Source organism: Pelobates fuscus, chromosome 5 (assembly GCF_036172605.1).
Source record: "Pelobates fuscus isolate aPelFus1 chromosome 5, aPelFus1.pri, whole genome shotgun sequence".
In the NCBI taxonomy this organism is placed as follows: Eukaryota; Metazoa; Chordata; class Amphibia; order Anura; family Pelobatidae; genus Pelobates; species Pelobates fuscus.
In genome coordinates this window covers 85,147,702-85,170,793 of record NC_086321.1, presented here as the reverse complement: position 1 = coordinate 85,170,793, position 23,092 = coordinate 85,147,702, and positions in this window count along the sequence as shown.

Here is a 23,092-nt window from a genome sequence, read left to right as displayed (position 1 = left end):
GGGGGGCCGCAGGGGCGGTCCGCCCCTGGTACCACTCACTAGGGGGACGCCCGGGGCGAACTTTCGCAGGGGCGGTGAAATGCCACCCTGTGTCTTGTGTAAAGGGACCGGCCGCTAATAAGACTATGTACCCAAGTTTCCCATCCAGCAGCAGCAGGGTTCTCTGTTCTCGCGATCCGCGAGAGCGTTGCCGTGGGTTGCCATAGCAACGCTCTCACGGATCGCGAGAACAGAGGACCCTGCTGCTGCTGGATGGGAAACTCAGGTAGATAGTCTTATTAACGAGCATGGATAATACTGGGCCCCTCTAAACTGCCCAGTGATGCTGTGCCACCGGACCACCAGTCGAGGAGGACGGGAGGGACAGGTAAGTGGCAGCACTTATTCCACACAACATACACACTGCATCTGCATACACTCTACACACATTCTACACACACTGCATACACTGCATACACTCTACATACACTGCATACATTCTACACACACACTGCATACACTGCACACACTGCACACACTGCACACACACTGCATACATACTACACACACTATACACATACTGCATACACTCTACACACACTCTACAGACACTGCATAAACTCTACACACACTGCACACACACACTATGCACACACTGCACACACTCTACACACACTATGCACACACTGTACACACTGTACACACTATGCACACACTGCATACACTATTCACACACTATACACACTCTACAGACACTGCATACACTCTACACACACTGCACACACTACGCACACACTGCATTTTATTTATTTATTTATTTATTTATTTATTTTAAATCTTTATTTTTGTAGTGCATGGAGGTATAACAAATGAGCATGTGGTACCCCAACGGCATTCCTCATGCTTTTCAAGTAACAATTGTAACAATAGGGTATATGTTAATACCCTAGTCTGCGCGGAGCCCTCCATGGGTGAAGATGGATTAATTTTTTTTTTTGCGCTCGGGTTTTTTATTTTATTTTTACGTTCGACGGGTATGATAGCTTTTTATTTGGCCTTTTTTGGGGCTGAAAAATGAAGATTTTAGAAAAAAGAAGACGTTGAATTTTACTTTACAGGGTAGTAATTGTATTCCCCCCTCACTATTTTTTAGGGTGAGGGGGGTAGGTAGGGGCTTTTTTATTTGGGTGTGTGACTAGGGGCTTGGGGACCCCTAGTCACCTTTGATGGGGGAGATTTTCATTTAGGGCCCCCACCCGCCGCTCAGGGGTGGGGGCTGGGGAGGACAGTAGGTCCTTATTGTTGTTTAGGGCCCCCACCCGCAGCTCAGGGGTGGGGGCCGGGGGGAGGACAGTAGGTCCACCCCTCTTATTGTAACTTAGGACCCCCACCCGCCGCTCAGGGGTGGGGGCGGGGGGAGGACAGTAGGTCCCCCCCCATTATTCTTTTATAGGGCCCCCACCCACAGCTCAGGAGCCATGTTACTCTGTATATAGAGGGAGCCATGGTTGCACTGTATATAGAGGGAGCCATGTTACTCTGTATATAGAGGGGAGCCATGTTACTCTGTATATAGAGGGGAGCCATGTTACTCTGTATATAGAGGGAGCCATGTTTACACTGTATATAGAGGGAGCCATGTTACTCTGTTTATAGAGGGGAGCCATGTTACTCTGTATATAGAGAGGAGCCATGTTACTCTGTATATAGAGAGGAGCCATGTTTACAATGTATATAGAGGGGAGCCATGTTACTCTGTATATAGAGGGAGCCATGTTATTTTGTATATAGAGGGAGCCATGTTTACACGGTATATAGAGGGAAGCCATGTTACTCTGTATATAGAGAGGAGCCATGTTTACACTTTATATAGAGGGAGCCATGTTACTCTGTATATAGAGGGAGCCATGTTACTCTGTATATAGAGGGAGCCATGTTACTCTGTATATAGAGGGAGCCATGTTACACTGTATATAGAGGGGAGCCATGTTACACTGTATATAGAGGGAGCCATGTTATTCTGTATATAGAGGGAGCCATGTTTACACGGTATATAGAGGGAAGCCATGTTACTCTGTATATAGAGGGAGCCATGTTACTCTGTATATAGAGGCAGTGGCGTACTAAGGGGGGGCGGTCCGTCCCGGGTACCACTCACTAGGGGGGTGCCCGGGGCGAACTTTCGCAGGTGCGGCGAAATGCTACCCTGTGTCTTGTGTAAAGGGACCGGCCGCTAATAAGACTATCTACCCGAGTTTCCCATCCAGCAGCAGCAGGGTCCTCTGTTCTCGCGATCCGCGAGAGCATTGCCGTGGGTTTCCATATCAACGCTCTCACGGATCGCGAGAACAGAGGACCCTGCTGCTGCTGGATGGGAAACTCGGGTAGATAGTCTTATTAACTAGCATGGAGAATACTGGGCCCCTCTAAACTGCCCAGTGATGCTGTGCCACCGGACCACCAGTCGAGGAGGACGGGAGGGACAGGTAAGTGTCAGCACTTATTCCACACAACATACACCCTGCATACACTGCATACACTCTACACACACTCTACACACACTGCATACACTGCATACACTCTACATACATTGCATACACTCTACATACACTGCATACACACTGCATACACTCTACACACACTGCATACACACTACACACACTGCATACACACTACACACACTGCATACACACTACACACACTATACACACACTGCATACACTCTACAGACACTGCATACACTCTACACACACTGCACACACACTATGCACACACTCTACACACTATGCACACACTGCATACACTATGCACACACTATACACACACACTATACACACTGCATACACACTGCACACAATATACACACTACACACACTGCATACACACTGCACACACTACATGCACTACACACACTGCATACACACTATACACACACACTATACACATACTGCATACACTATGCACACACTGCATACACTATGCACACACTATACACCCACTGCACGCACTGCACACACTCTACACACACTGCATACACTATACACACTCTACACACACTGCACACACTCTACACACACTGCATACACCCTATACACACACTGCATACACACTATACACACACTGCATACACACTATACACACACTGCATACACACTATCTACACAGTATACACACTGCTTACACACTATACACACAATGCATACACACTATACACACACTGCACACACTATACACACACTTCACACACTATACACACACTATACAAACAATGTACACACACACTGTACACACTATACACACACACACACACTGCATACACAATATACACATACTGCATACACATTGCACACACTATACACACTGCACACACTACATGCACTGCACACACTGCATACACACTATACACACACTGCATACACTATACACACACTATGCACACACTGAATACACTATGCACACACTGCACACTCTATACACACACTGCACACACTATACACACACTGCATACACTTCATACACTATACACACACTGCATACACATACATTTAAAAAAATTGCAGCTGTTTTTTACATTTCAAATTTGGGGAGGGGGTGCCAAATAAAGGATCCGCCCCAGGTGCCAAATGCTCCAGGTACGCCCCTGTATAGAGGGAAGCCATGTTACTCTGTATATAGAGAGGAGCCATGTTTACACTGTATATAGATGGAGCCATGTTACTCTGTATATAGAGAGGAGCCATGTTTACCCTGTATATAGAGGGGAACCATGTTACTCTGTATATAGAGGGAGCCATGTTATTCTGTATATAGAGGGAGCCATGTTTACACGGTATATAGAGGGAAGCCATGTTACTCTGTATATAGAGGGAGCCATGTTACTCTGTATATAGAGGGAGCCATGTTACTCTGTATATAGAGGGGAGCCATGTTTACACTGTATATAGAGGGAGCCATGTTACTCTGTATATAGAGGGAGCTGATACCGGAGAAACTGACGGAAGCCAAGCACAGAGAGATGGACACAGGTTTCTTCAGGAAGGAAGAGATTCTTTATTGGATCACCGATCGGGACTCAGAGGGACTAATGTCACCAAAAATACAGCAAGTTCTGAGCCCCGGACAATAGTGCAGGCTCCGTATATAGGCACATAACTCCTCCCATATTAAGCTCCACCCGCACATTCTCTTGACCAATCAATACAAATAAGAATTAACTTCCTGCTTGACCGCATGGCTTGTCCAGCACAATGGAGGAGGGGAATACTACATCCTGTATTCTTGCACATGCTCCGTACACTACTGATCGTATCTTGCCTCGTGCAACCAACTGATCGATACGTCAGCATATGCACGTACACATGCCACGTGGTAATCTCGGCCTACTAAATTTATTTTTACCGAGATTCCACCACAGAGCCATGTTACTCTGTTTATAGAGAGGAGCCATGTTTACACTGTATATAGAGGTAAGCCATGTTACTCTGTATATAGAGGGAGCCATGTTATTCTGTATATAGAGGGAGCCATGTTTACACGGTATATAGAGGGAAGCCATGTTACTCTGTATATAGAGAGGAGCCATGTTTACACTGTATAAAGAGGGAGCCATGTTACTCTGTATATAGAGAGGAGCCATGTTTACACTGTATATAGAGGGGAGCCATGTTACTCTGTATATAGAGGGAGCCATGTTATTCTGTATATAGAGGGAGTCATGTTTACACGTTATATAGAGGGAAGCCATGTTACTCTGTATATAGAGAGGAGCCATGTTTACACTGTATATAGAGGGAGCCATGTTACTCTGTATATAGAGGGAGCCATGTTACTCTGTATATAGAGGGAGCCATGTTACTCTGTATATAGAGAGGAGCCATGTTTACACTGTATATAGAGGGAGCCATGTTACTCTGTATATAGAGAGGAGACATGTTTACACTGTATATAGAGGGGAGCCATGTTACTCTGTATATAGAGGGGAGCCATGTTACACTGTATATAGAGGGAGCCATGTTACTCTGTATATAGAGGGAGCCGTGTTTACACGGTATATAGAGGGAAGCCATGTTACTCTGTATATAGAGGGAGCCATGTTACTTTGTATATAGAGGGAGCCATGTTATTCTGTATATAGAGGGAGCCGTGTTTACACGGTATATAGAGGGAAGCTATGTTACTCTGTATATAGAGAGGAGCCATGTTTACACTGTATATAGAGGGAGCCATGTTACTCTGTATATAGAGAGGAGCCATGTTTACACTGTATATAGAGGGGAGCCATGTTACTCTGTATATAGAGAGGAGCCATGTTTACACTGTATATAGAGAGGAGCCATGTTACTCTGTATATAGAGAGGAGCCATGTTTACACTGTATATAGAGGGGAGCCATGTTACTCTGTATATAGATGGGAGCCATGTTACACTGTATATGGAGGGAGCCATGTTTACTCTGTATATAGAGGGAGCCATGATACTATCTGAGGTGGTTAACTATGATTGGCCTGGCATGTTTGTTAGTCTGGCCTGATTGGTTGTCTGGCATGAATAAAAGTAGCATGTTTCAACTATATTAGTAGTTGGACTAGTTTGCACTAAAACATGTGCAAATGGGGAGTTTGCGGTTGTGCAAATGGACTGTTTGCGGTTGTTTGTGGTGCGTTAAACGGGGAGTTTGGTCTGTCACTGTGAAGCGGGCGTAACCCTTACACTACCTGATCGATACAACATCATACCTGATGTTTTAAAGCATGTTATTCCAATCAATTTAGGAATGTTAGGTGATTTATGCCCTTTATGGATTAAAACCAGACTCTGCATCAACTATGTAATTTTCCATGGGAGTTTTGCCATGGATCCCCCTCCGGCATGCCACAGTCCAGGTGCCACAGTCCAGTCCCCTTGAAACAACTTTTCCATCACTTTTGTGGCCAGAAAGAGTCCCTGTGGGTTTTAAAATTCGCCTGCCCATTGAAGTCAATGGCGGTTCGCCCGGTTCGCCGGTTCGCGAACGTTTGCGGAAGTTCCCGTTCGCGAACCGAAAATTTCGTGTTCGCGACATCACTACTTATCAAGTATTATAAATTCAACATGTACTTTCTTACATAAATGTTGTTTGAGCTATCTGGAGACAGTCAACAAATGAAGATCTGAAATTTCGAAGCATTTTATTTGCATTATTACAGTACACTTTGCCGACTAATTGTTCGATTAATGTAGTAAAACCCTGCCTGTAATCCAGTCTGCTGGGGCTGGCTCTGCTCCTGATCTGCCTCCTTGGCTGACATCATCAGAAGTGATGATCTCAGCCAATCACAATGCTTTCCAAAGTTGTTCTGGTGACTATAGTGTCCTTTTAACTTTTGAACAGATGGCTTCACATTTGACTCTAGAATACTTTGGTATACAGAGTAGGGATCGACCGATATTGATTTTTTTTAGAGCCCATACCGATACTGATACTCTGTAAACTTTCAGGCCCATAGCCGATAACTTACAGATATTCTGTACAGAGAGTATTTGTGAGAGTATTTGATTGGTGAATGCAGTGTTTGTGTAGTGTGTGTGTGTAGTGGATGCAGTGAGTGTGTGTTTGTGTAGTGTGTGTGTGTAGTGGATGCAGTTTGTGTTTGTGTAGTGTGTATATAATGAATGTGTGTTTGTGTAGTGTGTGTATATAATGAATGCACATATTTTGTGCTGAAAAACCCCAACTCGGCTTATACTCGAGTCAATGTCTGTATTATGTCAATTTACATTGCCATAATACAGACTGGGGGCTGGCAGCGAGCGCTTACCTCTCCTGCAGCTCCTGTCAGCTCCCTCCTCCTCCGCGCCGGTCCGTTCAGCACCTCTGTCAGCTCCCAGTGTAAGTCTCGTGAGAGCCGCGGGGTCATAGTGCGGCTCTCGCGAGACTTACAGTGTGAGCTGGCAGAGGGAGCTGACCGGACCGGCGCGGAGGAGAAGGGAGCTGCAGGAGAGGTAAGAGCTTCTTGCCAGCCCCCCTCCTACACAGTGCCCATCCACTGGACCACCAGGGAGTGAGAGCCCCCCTCCCTGCCATGTATCAAGCAGGGAGGGGGGATGCATTTTTTTTAATAATAATAAAATAAAATAAAAAATAATAATAATTAAATAAAATAAAAAAAATAATAAAAAATAATAAAAAAATTATTAAAATAATTAAAAAAAATAATAATAAAATTGCCCACCCCCCACCAAGGCTCTGCAACACACACACACACACACTGCATTCATACACACACTGCATTCATACACACACTGCATTCATACACACACACACTGCATTCATACACACGCACACACTGCATTCATACACACACACTGCATTCATTATATACACACACTGCACTCATACACACACTGCATTCATTATATACACACACTGTAAATAAATATTCAATTAATATAATTTTTTTAGGATCTAATTTTATTTAGAAATTTACCAGTAGCTGCTGCATTTCCCACCCTAGTCTTATACTCGAGTCAATAAGTTTTCCCAGTTTTTTGGGGTAAAATTAGGGGCCTCGGCTTATATTCGGGTCGGCTTATACTCGAGTATATACGGTACTTGTCTAGCTTTTGCATTGTTTGCTGGTTATTGCTCTCACTAGCAGTCAAGAACAATTAATCCAAACATATTTAGCTCCACTACGACTAATGGGGAGAGAACAACAAGCTATAAAAGTACTAAAAGCTTCTAGAACATGTTACTTGACACTTCAGAGCTATATCTATGCTTGAGATATATCCTTGTTATTACAATTGTATAGTTTGTGTGTTTTGCTTCTGTCACATTTGTTATTTTTAGATGCACATTATTTGTATGTTATTTTAAAATTTGAGATAAAAAACCAAGTGTGAACTAAATTTTTAACACTAAAACTAACACATTTTAAGATTTTGTCTTCCCCTAAAAAACTTTTTTTAGATAAAATTATCTGCAAAATCAAGTAAAATGTCTTTAGCACTTCTCTACTTGAAGTTGTTCTGCAATATGTAAAACCTCATAAATCTATGAGACTTTGACTGAAAAAGATAGAGATGCAAAATAAATAAATATAGTGCCGTAAATTTAATAATCATATGCAGTAAAAAAATATATAAAAAAACACTCACAAACAGGCAACACAAAATTTGCATAGAACAAAATGCCAGAAACCTCCAGCAAAAGTCCATCCTCAGTTTGTACACCTGGCTCACAAAGCTCTATTGAGAACTGGGGGTCCTGAAAACAGAAGCAACAAGGTCTTTTAGCTGGAATTCAAGTGAATGGATAGACCCACTCACAGTGGATACATCATTATATCTCCAGTGCTCTAATGCTGAACCTGTGAGAATGCTCCTTTTTGTGTTTGCAATACAATTGCTTGATTGAGACTGAAAAATACGTGTGTCAGATAAAATGGTGGAAACATGCCATGGAAGAGAAAAGAAGACGTAGTCTTGGTAGCATCACAACAGATGGAGATGATTCTTAATTTCTTAATTTCAGCCATATGACGGTTTGACGTGGACACATTTTGTCAATGAATACGATTCAGGAAAATTAGTCTGACACAAATCGGCCAATCATTCTACTTCAAAATAGATACGTAATGTGAATATTATGTATATTTTTTACAATACACTGGCCCATCTTTTCATCCTTTTGCTCCCTTTGAATTGTTTTCCTTGAGACGATTGCATGGATGAAACTAACCAAAACACAAGACAACCAATCAGAGCGCTCTCATGAGATTTCAAAGCATTGGAAAATACATTAAAAAAAATCACAATATTGGAAAATGTAAATATTTTTCATAATATTAAATCACTTTAACAATGTATCCAAAAAGGTTTGATTATTTGAAAAGCTTATCCAACGGTATTAAATCGAGGCCTAAATCAGGGATCTTAAACTCTGCCCCCATTTGTTGATGGCCTACAAGTCACAGAATTCTTTGAATGCAATAAAGGAACAGACAATCATGGGCGTTTTTGATACATCAACACCTGGGGGAGGGACAGAGTTTTACGTATCTGCACTAAATAGTGATGAACTCCTTTTTATGAGTGAATTTTTAATGCATTATGTATATTATGCATTTAAAGATAGGGTTGGTTTCTAACCCATAGCTTCCCTTTTACTAATGATTCTCAGTTCCTAGGACAGTACCCAAATCTCAGTCCCCATGTTTATTTCAGTGTATCCCCATTAATTGGGACTTGAAAACCATATTCTTCAATTTCTTACTGGAACAGGAAAGGCATTGATTTCATATTTTTGGATAAGCATTTTGAATGATTTTATATGTTTGGATAAACTTTTTAAATTATTTACAATTTTTTTTAATAATATGTATATATTTATTATATATTTTAATATTTAGAAAAAAAACATTATAAAAGCTTGTCTAAAAATATGAAAACATTTGAAAATTGTATCCAAAAATATTAAAATTGAGGTTTCATTCCTCTTAGAGTAATGGATCGGCAAGCTATGTCAGTGTATAAACACAACTAATTTTATTTAATCATGATTTCAACATTCTATGTTGGCCTTGCTTTAATAACTGACTGTTAATATGCTGGGTTTTATGCTTTCATTAATTCCATATGCAGTACTTATTCTTGGGATATGGGGACTTTAAGATTCTTATATACCATAGTTGTTTTAATTTAACCATCCATCTATAGAAATGAGAGGATATTCACAATCAGTGCTAGCTCTGTTTTATAGACAGATGGATAGCCAAATAGATACATGATATACGACTAATGAATGATCAATGATAATCATGTAGAGGTGAACGACAATCATGAACTAAAAAGTACACATTAGGAGATAAGGGGAATTATTATGTTTGTGATTGTCAAACAGAGCAACACACTTTTATATTACCAAACACAGCTCTTTATGTAGTATGACACCTTTATTTCGTGTAGAGCATGGAAATGGAGATCTCAGGTTAGTCTAACTGAATTCACACATGTTGATGTACAGAAGCATAATGTTAGAAAATGTGGTAGAAGAAACAGTTGCACACATTATGAACAATGCACTATCTGATGTATCCTGATCAATTGTTTACAGTCATAATGAAACTAAAATCCACACATTCACTTATCCGTAGCTATCAACAAATCCATGTTTTGGTGTGATACTTCTGTGTGTCTATTCTATTCATATTACAATGCCAGCAATGAACAACATGAGAAAGAGAAAACGATCCCATAGATATTTAAATAATTATATGGGATAGGTATCATGGGCACCATTGATTTACCACTGTAGTAGACCAATTTGAGACTATCTGGTGAAAACATTTGTACTCACATTGAGCTTTTGAATTATAATTAAATTTTGTATTCATAGTTTCATTTGAAGAAAGAGCTTCACAAAATATATAAAAACATAGTCTACCAGGAGGTGTGGTGAAGATTTACTGAGAGAGACCAGTATTCATTCTGCACGTTGGCATCCATTTATTTTTTTAATTAATTGCATAGCATTTGCGAAGCATTGTGTAATATTTGCATTACATAAGACGTACATTGAATAACTCAGACGAGTAAAACACATATTGCTTAGAAGCTGAAACTAACATAATGAATGACTAATAAGAGATTTGAACAATATATTAGGCAATTAATACAGTTTAATCAGCACAATGAATAATGTAATGTATACACTTGATATAATTTGTCAGCCTTGTGTACACTCCTGGAATATTAGGGTTACCACATCCAATACCAAAAGACACAATTCCTCTCAGTTTACCATCACAAATGAGAGGTCCTCCAGAATCACCCTAAAATAAAATATAAAATTAAAATCATGATGCATTTTTGTATAGAAGTCCTTTTTAGAATCAATATAAATCTACAGAAAGACAGACAAATAAGCAGACATTAATTTACATCAAACTCCTCTTTATATATAATTACAGGCATGGCCCCAATCAGGGCTTACAATCGGTACTCCTGAACCGTGGGTTCCACTAATGCAATGTGCTCCACTTGGGGAAATATAAAAATGTTCCCTTGTTGCCACTAGTGCTCCCCTGGCCCCCATTTATAAATGGGTGCTGTCCTAATATTATTAATAAAGGGGTGCTAATTGGTTATAAAACAACTGTCCCCTTCACACTAATAACAGTGGGTGACGAAATACACCTAAAACCAGCAAATAAATATTATACTTAACATACAAAGGTGGACAGTCAAGTATTGAGAGAAGTGACGAAACAGTAGTATACCCACTAACCACAAGCAATAAGTCTGCTAAATTGAAAATGGTCAAATAATCAAAGTGATGAAACAGTAGTATACCCACTAACCACAAGCAATAAGTCTGCTAAATTGAAAATGGTCAAATAATCAAAGTGATGAAACAGTAGTATACCCACTAACCACAAGCAATAAGTCTGCTAAATTGAAAATGGAAGTATTGAGAGAAGTCTCACTTTCTTTTTAACCTTTTCTTAAAAAAAAAACTTTTTCAATGTGATGGCTTGCTAGCAAGTGCTGGCCAAGTGCCACATTACCAAACCTTGGTATTTACCCAGTTGGCAAAAACATTTTTAAATTATCATTTTTGCAAAAAGCAGGTGCATAAAAATTTGAACACTTGCATCCTGCCAGATTAATTTGGTTTATCATCACCTGCCATGGGCTCGTTGGTAAATCTGATTCCTGTACATTAAATTGGTTCAGATTTGCATATTAGTCATCTTCCGAATGCTTCCAAAGAGTTTTAAAGAAGTGGTGGTCCAATTGAAACCTGACTGCATTTGGCCTTAGTAAGTCTGTGAATTGCCACTATGGCCATCATTTTGTTTATTCATTGGATTTTGTTTCGTGAATAACCCTCAAATGATGGCCCCATTTCTGTCACTCTACAGCAACCTTTGAAATGTTAAATTCACGTTTTTATTCTATCAGTCAGAATGAGAGATGAAGGGAGGAGATGAGTGTACACGCTTAGTACTGTATATGTTATCTTTGCAGGCTGTAACAATGCTTGGCTATTTCCTGTATTGTATAGATGCTTAGTGTTACTGTATTTACTATATGTGTGGATACATACTTCTTAAAAAAAAGAGAGAAATTATATAATTTAAAAATAAAATACTCGTTAGAAGGATACATTTCCATTTTTAAAAAATATTTGTCACATGTATACAGTTGCAAGAAAAAGTATGTGAACCCTTTGGAATGATATGGATTTCTGCACAAATTGGTCATAAAATGTGATCTGATCATCATCGAAGCCACAACAATACACAATCACAGTCTGCTTAAACTAATAACACACAAAGAATGAAATGTTGCCATGTTTTTATTGAACACACCATGTAAACATTCACAGTGCAGGTGGAAAAAGTATGTGAACCCTTGGATTTAATAACTGGTTGAACCTCCTTTGGCAGCAATAACTTCAACCAAACATTTCCTGTAGTTGCAGATCAGACATGCACAACAGTCAGGAGTAATTCTTGACCATTCCTCTTTACAGAACTGTTTTAGTTCAGCAATATTCTTGGGATATCTGGTATGAATCGCTTTCTTGAGGTCATGCCACAGCATCTCAATCGGGTTGAGGTCAGGCTCTGACTGGGCCACTTCAAAAGGCGTATTTTCTTCTGTTTAAGCCATTCTGTTGTTGATTTACTTCTATGCTTTGTGTCATTTTCCTGCAAAATGTCCTGATAAACTTGGGAATTAATTTTTCCTTCGATTATAGCAATCCGTCCAGGCCCTGACGCAGCAAAGCAGCCCCAAACCATCATGCCCCCACCACCATACTTCACAGTTGGGATGAGGTTTTGATGTTGGTGTGCTGTGCCTCTTTTTCGCCACACATAGTGTTGTGTGCTTCTTCTAAACAACTCAACTTTGGTTTCATCTGTCCACATAATATTTTGCCAGTACTGCTGTGGAACATCCAGGTGCTCTTGTGCAAACTGTAAATGTGCTGCAATGTTTTGTTTGGACAGCAGTTGCTTCCTCTGTGGTATCCTCCCATGAAATCCATTCTTGTTTAGTGTTTTTACGTATTGTAGATTCGCTAACAGGGATGTTAGCATTTGCCAGTGACTTTTGTAAGTCTTTAGCTGACACTCTAGGATTCTTCTTCACCTCATTGAGCAGTCTGCGCTGTGCTCTTGCAGTCATCTTTACAGGACGGCCACTCTTAGGGAGAGTAGCAGCAGTGCTGAACTTTCTCCATTTATAGACAATCTGTCTTACCGTAGACTGATGAACAGCAAGGATTTTGGAGATACTTTTATAACCCTTTCCAGCTTTATGCAAGTCAACAATTCTTAATTGTAGGTCTTCTGAGAGCTCTTTTGTGAGAGGCCTCATTTACATCAGGCAATGCTGCTTGTGAAAAGCAAACCCAGAACTGGTGTGTGTTTTTTATAGGGCAGGGCAGCTGTAACCAACACCTCCAATCTCATCTCATTGATTGGACTCCAGTTGGCTGACATCTCACTCCAATTAGCTCTTGGAGATGTCATTAGTCTAGGGGTTCACATACTTTTTCCACCTACACTGTGAATGTTTCATGGTGTGTTCAATAAAAACATGGCAACATTTTATTATTTGTGTGTTATTAGTTTAAGCAGACTGTGATTGTCTATTGTTGTGACTTAGATGATGATCAGATCACATTTTATGACCAATTTGTGCAAAAATCCATATAATTCCAAAGGGTTCACATACTTTTTCTTGCAACTGTAGTTAGGTCCAAAAATATTTGGATACTGACACAATTTGCATAATTTTGGCTCTGTATGCCACCACAATGAAGTTGAATTGAAACATCCAAGACACAATTGAAGTGAAGACTTTCAGCTTTAATTCAAGGGGCTGAACAAAAATATTGTATGAAATGTTTAGGAATTGCAACCATTTTTATACACAGTCCCCTTATTGTAGAGGCTCAAATTGGACAAATGAACACAATCATAAATAAAATGTAAATTTTTTATACTTTGTCGAGAATCCTTTGCAGGCAATGACTGCATGAAGTCTGTGACGCATGTACATGACCAAATGCTGTGTTTCCTCCTATATGATGCTTTGACAGGCCTTTACTGCAGCTGACTTCAGCTGTTGCTTGTTCATGGGTCTTTCTGCATTACGTTTTGTCTTTAGCAAGTTAAATGCATGTTTGATAGGGTTGAGATCAGCATATTAACTTGGCCATTGCAGCATTTTCCGCTTCTTTGCCTTAAAAAAACTCATGCCCATCTGTAAATTATAGTGCTGTCTAATCAACTTCGCTGCATTTGGCTGAATCTGAGCAGCAGTGGCGGATCCAGTGGTGGCAATTCTCCCCCCCCCGAGATTCTCCCCTGCCGGCTAATGCAGGGCTGGCATTGCCCAAGTGCCAGCCCTGCAATGTGCCGGCAGATGACAGGGGAGAGAGTGAGGACCCGGGAGCTCAGCCTTCAGCTCCTCCGGGTCCTCCTCTCACGAGATTGGCAGCGTTGCCGTGGTTACCACGGCAACGCTCCAAATCTCGCGAGAGTGAACTCTAGCCCTGGCGCGCGGACTAGAGTTCACTCCTACCACTGGAACCACCAATGAATCCCACTGGGACCACCAGGGAACAAAAGATGTCCCCCCTCCTCCCAGTAAAGGTAAGAAGGGAGAGGGGACATAAATATATTTATTTTAATTAAATTAAAAAAAAAACACACACATATTATAAAAAAGCCCCTATCCTTCTTATCATACACACACATTGCCCCTACCCCCCATACACACTGCCCCCATATACACACACATTGCTCCTGCCCCCCATATACACACACATTGCCCCTGCCCCCCATACACACACTGCCCCATATACACACACATTGCCCCTGCTGCCATACACGCACTGCCCCATATACACACACATTGCCCCTGCCCCCATACACACTCTGCCCCCATATACACACACATTGCCCCTGCCCCCATATACACACACATTGCCCCTGCCCCATATACACACACATTGCCCCTGCCCCCATATACACACACATTTCCCCTGCCCCCACACACACACACTGCCCCTGCCCCCATATACACACACATTTCCCCTGCCCCAACACACACACACTGCCCCATATACACACACATTTCCCCCATATACATACTGCCCCCATATACATACTGCCCCCATATACACAGCCCCCATATACACACACATTGTTACCCACACACACATACACTGCCCCCCATACACACACTGCCCCCACACACACATACACTGCCCCCCACACACATATACTGCCCCCCACACACACTGGCCCCCATACACATATTGCCCCCACACACATACACTGCCCCCCATACACACACACTGCCCCCCATACACACACATTGCCCCCACATACACACACTGCCCCCCATAAACACATTGCCCCCACACACATACACTGCCCCCCATACACATACATTGTCCCACACATACACTGCCCCCCCATACACACATACACTGCAATACACACACACACACTGTAACTGTCACACACACATACTAACCCCCACACACACTGCACCCCTGACATATACTGCCGCCCTCACTTACACACTGCAACCTTCACACACACTGCACCCCTGACATATACTGCCGCCCTCACTTACACACTGCAACCTTCACACACACACTGTTCTTAAACGGTTTGACTACTTACTCTGGGAATGGGACCGGGCATTATTGGCACAATAACCACTACACTGAGCTGTAGTGGTTATTTTGTCTGCATTATTTATTTAAATAATCTACAAGTGCCCCTCCCGAGATCTGGATCCGCCACTGCTGAGCAGACAATATACTCCTATACACTTTAGAATTCATCAGGATGCTTCCGTCTTCTGTCACCTCATCAATAATTACTAGTGACACAGTGGCATTGGAAGCCATACACGCCCATGGCTTCCAATGTGTTTTACAGTTGAATTGGTATGCTTCTGATCATGAGCCATTCAAAGCTTTATTTATAAATTTTTCTTCCGATCATTCTGATACAGGTTGATCTTATTTTCATGTGTCGAAAGAAATGGACTGGCTTTTTTAGAGTTTTTTTGGCACGGTCTAATCTGCCATTTCACAGACACACACATGCTCACTATAAACTCACTGACACGCACACTTGCTCACTTACAGACAAGCTCACTGTCACACACATGCTCCCTATAGACAAGCTCACTAACAGCCTTACAGTTGAATAGCCTTACAGTTGAAGTGGTAGAGGTTAACACAGTGAGGGGGTTTAAGCATTTAGAAAATTAGGCAGACTAGATGGGCCAAACGGTTCTTATCTGCCATCATATTCTATGTTTCTATATATGTTTCTATGTAAACGTGCCGTGGCATTCACCCTCTGGATACTTAACATGCTTTAGATCAATAGGAGAGGAAAGGTTGCCATCACACTGCTTCCACCATGTTTTACGGATAATGTGCTATGCTTCGGATCATCACCCGTTTCAAGCCTTCTCTGTACTTTTTCTTCCCATAATTCTGGTACAGGTTGATCTTTTATCTGCCCAAAGAATGCTGTTCCAGAACTGTGCTTGCTTTTTTGTATTTTTGCTTTTTGGCAAAGTCTTATGTGGCCTTATGAATAGTTTGCAGCTTGTGGTGAGACTTCTCTATTTGCTCTTGTGAAGTTTTGTCTATATGGTAGACTTGGATAATGATATATCTACCTCCTGTAGAGTGTTCTTAGCTTGGCTGGATGTTGTGAAGGGGTTTTTCTTCACCATGGAAAGGATCCTACAATCATCCTCAAAAGCTGCTTTCCGTGGATGTCCAGGCCTTTTTGTGTTGCAGAGCGTTCCTTTTTTTTTTTTAGAATGTACGAAACTGTTGATTTGGCCACTCTTTTTCCTGCTCTCTCATTGATGGATTTTTTGCAGGTTAAGTATGGCCTGTTTCACTTGCATCCTTTAACCGCATGTTGAGGGTTCACAGCAACAGCTTCCAAATTCCTATGCATATTTAAATGACTGGAGATTTTTTGTATTACTCCAATAGCCACTAGGTGTAAGTCCACCTGCCACGTCAAGGCAAACCTCTTGGGTGGGTCCTACACTAACAACACTGTTAGTTCAGTAAATTTGAAGGGAGAGGTGAGTGGCCAATTGCATTGCAGTTAGCTGATGATGACGCCTCACATATTAAATTGAAGAGCTGGATATCCAGAGTGTTGCAAATAGGAAAAATAAGCCCTCACTTGGAAGTCTTTTCTTACTAACTTGATGAACTAGTAATTTGAATAATTCCGCGATAGTTGCATCAATGGAAATAGAATATAAAACTAAATATTTAAAGCCAAAAAAAAAAGTATATTAGAGTGTTACTCACAATAATATCTCTATCAAATGTATGTTATATTTTCTACAGTCTACAGAAAGGTCCCTTTCCTATGCTTTATTATGGGATTGTCTCTATATGGAAACTCCTTATAAATCACTAAACATGACATTATTAACCTTTGAGTTGCCAATGAGTAACAGCCACTTCACTTTTAAGGGGCCCAGGCCACCTGAGGGCCCCATGAGACCGAGCCCCTTACAAACACACAGACCCAGTCATGGAGATCTTTTGATCTCCCTCCCCGGGTCTTTGCAGAGTTTGCGCAGGAGGAAGTGAAGGAGGCTCCCTGCCTCCACCTTCACGTGGAGTCTCGGCTTTCCAAGCATTGCCATGGTAACCACGGCAACGCTCAATTACATTTGGTGCCGGGACTCTCACACAAGAGCCTTCAGCCGGCAGAGGTGAAGGCAGAGAGCACCATCGGACCACCAGGGAATATGCTGCCCTCTCCCTGGATACTGGTAGGACACAGGGAGGGGGAGAGATATTAAATATAAATATATATTTTTAAATGATATCACAAAATAAGAATAAAAAAATGCCCCTATTCTACCCAGCAAATACGCTCTCTCACACACAAGCACACACTGCATCCCTACACACACACACACACACTGCATCCCTACACACACACTGCATACTTCACACAAACACTTCACACAAACACACACACACAATGCATCCCTACATACACACACACACCGAGTATCCCTACATACACACACATAGAAACATAGAATGTGACGGCAGTGGTTAAGAACCATTTGGTCTAGTCTGCCCAATTTTCGAAATACTTTTATGGTGATTAGACACAATTTTCGCCCTGGGGGCACAGTACTGCATACTGAATCTCTACACACACACACACACACACACACTGCATCCCTTCACACACACACACTGCATCCCTACACACACTGCATACTTTATCCCTACACTCACACAAACACACACACACAATGCATCCCTACACACAAACACAAACACACACAATGCATCCCTACATACACACACACACAGTGTAGCGGAGAGCTGATTTCTCACAGCTATTCTCCACTTTAGATCCAAGGAAGGCTCAGGAACAAGTCATTAGTAAATCCACAGCAGAGTTTCCAGCAGGTAAACAGGTACAGCAATATCCCCACAGCACTCCCAATAACTGGACGACACACAGTTTCAGGAGTAGAACTGACAATCGTTTATTCCAAGGTTTCTTATAAAGCCTGCTCCCATGCAAGGGAGGGAACTACAGTAATTATGACAGTAACCAATACAGTGCTTGTTACCTCCCACACATCTCCTCCCCTCAGAGTGAGTCATAATCCCCTTAACTGGTACAGTACTTTACCCCAAACTTGGATGTACCCCTAAACCATCACATATCCTTAATATTAGGGGACCGCTAGGTAGCCCTGATCTGGGTGAATATAATATCCAAAATTCACCCAGATCGGACCAGTGGTTCGGTAGTTACAGGAAGGTGAAGTTTGACCGACCGCACACGAGTTGGTATCCGAAAAGGGTTCCATGAAAATGGGCCCTGCGGTCGGTCTCCGTTCGGCAGTTAAAACAGACATTTATAATTGCCATCCATACTTTAATTCACCTAGATCGTGATTCCCTCATTCGGTACTTTGTTACTACCGAATGGGGATTCGTTAGGTCTCTCCGTTTGGCAGTTACGGAGCTCTGGAGGTCTCAGCGGTGTTTGGTTGTTTGAGTGTCCGATTTGAGTTCCAGACACTCGACGACCAAACACCGCTGAGATTTTCATGCGTAAGATGGCCGCCGCCACGTGTACGCAAGCCGAATGGCGGCCACCCAGATACAATGTTAATGAGCCGGTTAACTTGCGGTTTGGAAAGAATGTGAACCTTAATTGCTGGCACACTTCTCTCCGGGGTGGTCCCTCCATTCGGTAGTTTCCATAAGCATATAGTACGGATGGAAACTACCGAATAACATACAATTCACACTTTAAATAGACGAATAGTAATTCAACACAGGCAAAATTATAACGAATATAGTCACACAGGCATTTTGCAGGACAGGCTTACTGCGTTCCGCTACACTGCTCCCCCTTGCCCACAAGCCGGCATACACAGTCTGATCCCACACGGATCGGCTTGGGGATGACCGGGGTGCTCACGGATCATTTCTCCAGATCAGTTTGTCGTGACAATCCGTCGGCGTTTCCATTTTGCTTACCCGGGCGGTATTGAATGTTAAAGTCAAAGGGCTGCAGCGCCAAACTCCAGCGCAGCAGCCTGGCATTGTCCCCAGCCACCCGGTTCAGCCAGACTAACGGGTTGTGATCCGTGAGCAGAGAAAAAGCCTGTCCATACAAATAGGGTTGCAATTTCTTCAAGGCCCACACCACAGCCAGGCATTCCTTCTCGATGGCGGCGTAGCTTACTTCCCGGGGTAAAAGTTTGCGACTGATGTAAGCCACTGGATGTTCTCCGCCATCGGCCCCGACTTGGCTCAGTACTGCCCCCAATCCAAACATAGAAGCGTCTGGACCTCCGGCAGTGCGTTGTTGTGTTGGGTGCGGGCCTGTTGCCTGGTGACTACTGGGTGTGCTTCCTCAGTAGTTTGTGGTTCAAATGCGGAGGTGAGTTTGCCCAGATCATTCCCCAGGACCACCTCAGCAGGTAATTGCGGCATTAGTCCCACTTCCACATTCCCGAACCCCGCACCCCAATGCAAGTGTACCCTGGCTGTGTCTAGCCGATACACGGCTCCCCCTGCAACCCTGACAGCCACAGTCTTATTCAGTTTGGCCTTGTCAGAAACCAAATGACTTTGCACCAGGGTGATGGTGGCTCCCGAGTCTCTGAGCCCCTGCATAGGCTTCCCTTCCAGATACACGGTCTGCCTATGGTGCTGTCGATTATCCGCCTGTGCTTGTAAGGGGTTGGCCTCATGTAGCACTTCCCACTGTTCCACAGTCGTGACTGGAACGGCAGAGCTGTAGGGAAGTGGTACCTCGTCCTGGTAGTGATGCGCTGCTGCTCTCGGTGGTGGTGGTGGAGGCCCTGGTCGGATCCAGGTGGTGCGGTCTCTAGACTGCGGACAATCTCGCTGGAAATGTCCCCACTTCTGGCATCGGTGGCATTGCACAGAAGCAGGTGTGCGGTATCTCTGCTGCGCTGCTGCTGGTGCTGGTGGAGGAAGTTGTCTTGGTGGGGGTTGAGGGTTAGGAGAGAAGGAATTTCCCCCTAGTGGCCGCATGGCAGGTTTGGTACTCACTGCCTTGGTTTGTCTGCGAGCATCCATAAAATCATCTGCCTTTTTGGCAGCCTCGGTGAGGGTGGTGGGGTTACGATCCCTCACCCATTCCTGTAGTTCTGAGGATATCCCCTCATAAAACTGCTCCAACAGCAGCATTTGTAACAAGTCCTCCATGGACCGCGCTTTACTCGACTGCATCCACCCAAGAGCTGCCCTTTCTAGTCGGCAAGCCCACTCTGCGTGCAAATCTTTGTCCGCCTTTTTCAATTCCCTGAAGCGCCTCCGGTATGCCTCTGGTGTTATTGCATACTGGGCCAGGATAATCTCTTTTACCCGGCTATAGTTCCTAATTTCAACATCTGGTACAGTGCGGTAGGCTTCAGCTGCCCTTCCTGACAGCCGTCCTGCTAATATGGGTACCCACTCTTCCCTTGGTATGTTATGCAGCGTACACAGTCTCTCAAAGTCTTGGAGGAAGGCATCTATATCCTCCTCTGCTTCCACATACGTTTTAAAAGCTTGATAAGGAATTTTGGGCTTACCCTCTTGTGTCACAGCTCCTGCAGCACTTCTTTCTGGTGTTTGTGGTCTCCTGTTTCTCATCACAAACTCCTGCACCTCTGTCATTGTTTTAGAGATGATCTCTGTTGGTGGGTTTTCCCCATAAAAGGCCAGTCTGAATTGTAAATGCCTTTGGAACTCCTCCTGTTCTGTTTCAGGTCTTTGTTCCGTGGCCTGGACCTCTTCTGCTCTGTACTCTGCCATTACTTCGGTGATAAGCGTTGCTTTGGATTTGCTGCTGGCAGAAACACCTTTCGCTTCCAGAAGGTCTTTCAATGTGGTTCTCTTTAGCGTAGAAAGGTCAATCTCCATTAATCCTTGTTCCTCTGTGAGTCTGGATCCCAGCGCTGCCAACCAATGTAGCGGAGAGCTGATTTCTCACAGCTATTCTCCACTTTAGATCCAAGGAAGGCTCAGGAACAAGTCATTAGTAAATCCACAGCAGAGTTTCCAGCAGGTAAACAGGTACAGCAATATCCCCACAGCACTCCCAATAACTGGACGACACACAGTTTCAGGAGTAGAACTGACAATCGTTTATTCCAAGGTTTCTTATAAAGCCTGCTCCCATGCAAGGGAGGGAACTACAGTAATTATGACAGTAACCAATACAGTGCTTGTTACCTCCCACACATCTCCTCCCCTCAGAGTGAGTCATAATCCCCTTAACTGGTACAGTACTTTACCCCAAACTTGGATGTACCCCTAAACCATCACATATCCTTAATATTAGGGGACCGCTAGGTAGCCCTGATCTGGGTGAATATAATATCCAAAATTCACCCAGATCGGACCAGTGGTTCGGTAGTTACAGGAAGGTGAAGTTTGACCGACCGCACACGAGTTGGTATCCGAAAAGGGTTCCATGAGAATGGGCCCTGCGGTCGGTCTCCGTTCGGCAGTTAAAACAGACATTTATAATTGCCATCCATACTTTAATTCACCTAGATCGTGATTCCCTCATTCGGTACTTTGTTACTACCGAATGGGGATTCGTTAGGTCTCTCCGTTCGGCAGTTACGGAGCTCTGGAGGTCTCAGCGGTGTTTGGTTGTTTGAGGGTCCGATTTGAGTTCGAGACACTCGACGACCAAACACCGCTGAGATTTTCATGCGTAAGATGGCCGCCGCCACGTGTACGCAAGCCGAATGGCGGCCACCCAGATACAATGTTAATGAGCCGGTTAACTTGCGGTTTGGAAAGAATGTGAACCTTAATTGCTGGCACACTTCTCTCCGGGGTGGTCCCTCCATTCGGTAGTTTCCATAAGCATATAGTACGGATGGAAACTACCGAATAACATACAATTCACACTTTAAATAGACGAATTGTAATTCAACACAGGCAAAATTATAACGAATATAGTCACACAGGCATTTTGCAGGACAGGCTTACTGCGTTCCGCTACACACAGTGTATCCCTACATACACACACATAGAAACATAGAATGTGACGGCAGTGTTTAAGAACCATCTGCCTCTGGGTGACAGATAATCTTTTTATTTGCAATAAGCTTCTTATTTTCTTATTTACTAAGTTTACATATTATCTGTCAGAGAAGAACAAATCTCTGAGTGGTGCTCCTCTTCTCATATACAACATTTAATTACTAGACAATAGGTGCAGGTTAACCCAAATCTCCTATGTGGTAATAGCAGATATGTCAAAATACATCAATATCAATAGGGGAGGTAAAAAAAAGCCATTTAATAAATACACCCTAATAGTACTAGATTATGTAGTACAACTTGCTATTATATGTCTCTTGCTGTTCATTTCCAGCCTATTGCGATAGTTCTTAATTCACCTGCAATGCTATAGCAGTGCTAGCTAAACTGGGTCCGATATTACAGAAAATGCAAAGCTCTGTCTAGTGAACATGTCCCTGTATATCTGATCTATATGATCTCAAATGCTAACACTACTCAGAATGTT